Raw genomic sequence first — 2492 nt, forward strand, 5'->3', positions numbered from 1 at the left:
CTGAGTAAACTTAGTCAAAAATGTTAGCCTGCTGCTAAAATAGAAGTTAAACTCTAAATTAGCCTGTAAGGACCTCAGCAGATAACAAATTAGACAAAAAATGTTAGGATGTTGCTAAAATGTTAGCTAAACCCCAAATTAGCATAGAAATTCATCAGTAGATGCCAAATTAGCCAAAAAAGCTACCACATTGCTTAAATACTGGCTAAACTCCAACATGTTCTTAAATTCCTCAGTAAACTAAAGTAGCCAAAAAAGTTAGCCTGTTGCTAAAACAAAAGCTAATCTCTAAATTGGCTTAAACAACCCCAATACATGACAGATTAGCTAAAAACGTTAGCGTGTTGCTAAAATATTAGGGAAACTCCAAATATTTTGAAAATTACTATAAAAGATGAAAACACAGCCAATTAACATATTTAAAGACGTTTAATTTACTTAAAATTTGAAACATTCTCATTCGTTTCCTATGGGGCATATTTTGCTCAATATTTCAAAAACTATAAAATTTATGAAAACTAAAAATACAAGCAGTAAAAACCTGAACAAGCTGAACATTTTGATACCAACGTTGATGAAATATCTGAAAGTGTGATTGAGTTTTTACTTGGAAAAACGTATGGAAAGGAGCAGGAGAATCACTATTGTGTGAACGCTGACTAAGGATTCACACAATTACAAAAAGTGAGTTTGATGTCGTATTGACCTGCATGCTGAGAGCTGTTTCCATTTTCCTACGTTGGATTTTTGATTGCCAAGAATAAAAGTAGAACACGCCGTGCTTTCTTTTCCCTGACCCGAAGTGGGCAGTGGTCATCTGTGGCTCCCAAGCTGATCTTTATCCCGGCTTGTCTGCGGCTGGAGGTGATGATGCGCGCAGCAGCCGGAGATTGATGGGGGTGCCTGTACAAACGGCGAGAATGGGCTCAGGCCTTTGAAGTCATCCACATTGAGGGAAATTGATATATCAGTTTAAGCCCTGGACCCTATTAAAGGAGCCCCCGTCAGGTTAATGTGATAGCCTCTATGTTACCCCTGGACCCATTCAGGTCAGCCCTAATTCCTGCCCCTGCTCTGCGCCATCTCATTTTGGTTTCTCATCAGTAATGTTCTTCCCATCAGTGGAGCTCTGCCACCGAGTATATCACACAGTCAAACGTCGTGCCACCTCCATCCCCGAATGATTTAAACCTCCAGCCGGGGCGTTAATCACCAAGCCTGAAATTCCCAGGGTATTTTGTCGAGGCTGGACAGTCTTTAAAGAGGGCCCAGTAGAGGAACTCACTTCCCTCGACAGCGCTCTTGAATCCTCATTTCCCCCCTCCCTTCCAGTCTGTCCTCTCCAAGATCCCAGCCCCTTCTCCCCACGGTCAGCTCTGGGTATGCTGAGGTGAGCCCTGAAACCATGAATCTTTAATTGAATGCAGAAATACATTTTCATTAAAAATGTAGAACAGTGTCTTTTTAATTCAGACACGCTGTATTTATTATTAAACCTTTGTCTTGGAGGTCAGCTCACAAGAAATTATCTGTCCATCAAATTCAGGATGAATATAAGGACTTTGTCGTTCATACCATCCTCAGGTTTTAAGTATGTCCCTTATTCACTTTGATTTCCTTCCTCTGTGGGGAATCTTCTAGCGTGTCTGAATCTATCCCATCAAAGAGAATTACCACAGTTAAACATGAATGAGGACTAATGGCAGACAACTCAAAGAGACGAGATGCACAAATAACTTGACTATCTTTCGTCGTGCGATCCATCACCTTTGGGTTCTTTTGGCTAAAACTCAGACGTTACATCAAAGTTGTGGCATCTCACATCTTTGAGTGAAATATTGAATGCAAACATATGTAGATATATTGTGACAGCTCTATTTTCGGGGCTTTTCTCAAAGTGCGGCCACAGAGAAAAAAATATGGTGGTCGAAAATTAATAGGCGGAAGTCCCTCCCCCTGCCAGAACCGGTCTAAAAAAATTTGAAATCGTTGGCCAAAGTGTGAGGGTTCTGTGGCTCTGTTTGGAGTGTTTTTTGTTCTGAGTTTCTCTGCCAGTCACACCAGTTTCAGGTTAATCATGACTCACAGCTGTTATCATGTCAGTTAATTTACCTCGGCCTATTTGAGTTTCTGGTTTTCAGTTCATACTTGTCAGGTCATCTGCTGCGTTTTGTTCTGCCACTGTTTTGGTACTTCACAGGGTTTTTGTCATGTTTCAGTTAATTCAATATTTGAAGTTTCTGCCACCAAGCCTGGTCTCCTGCATTTGGGTCCTCCACCACCTCTTCATGACAGAACGACACTGACCATCTTGGAATCAGCAGGAGGATTTTTGTCCACACAACGCCACGTCACGTTGGGTAGGTTTTCCTGCAGCAAAATCAAGTCATGTCAATCCACCTAATTGATTCCGGAGGGGGATCATCGGAGCCATACTTCCTCTTCCTGAGGAGGGTCGCCAGGGCCGCTCCTTCATGTTCCCTGTCCCTCAG

The sequence above is a fragment of the Oryzias melastigma genome, linkage group LG3 (genome assembly GCF_002922805.2).
Source record: "Oryzias melastigma strain HK-1 linkage group LG3, ASM292280v2, whole genome shotgun sequence".
Taxonomy (NCBI): Eukaryota; Metazoa; Chordata; class Actinopteri; order Beloniformes; family Adrianichthyidae; genus Oryzias; species Oryzias melastigma.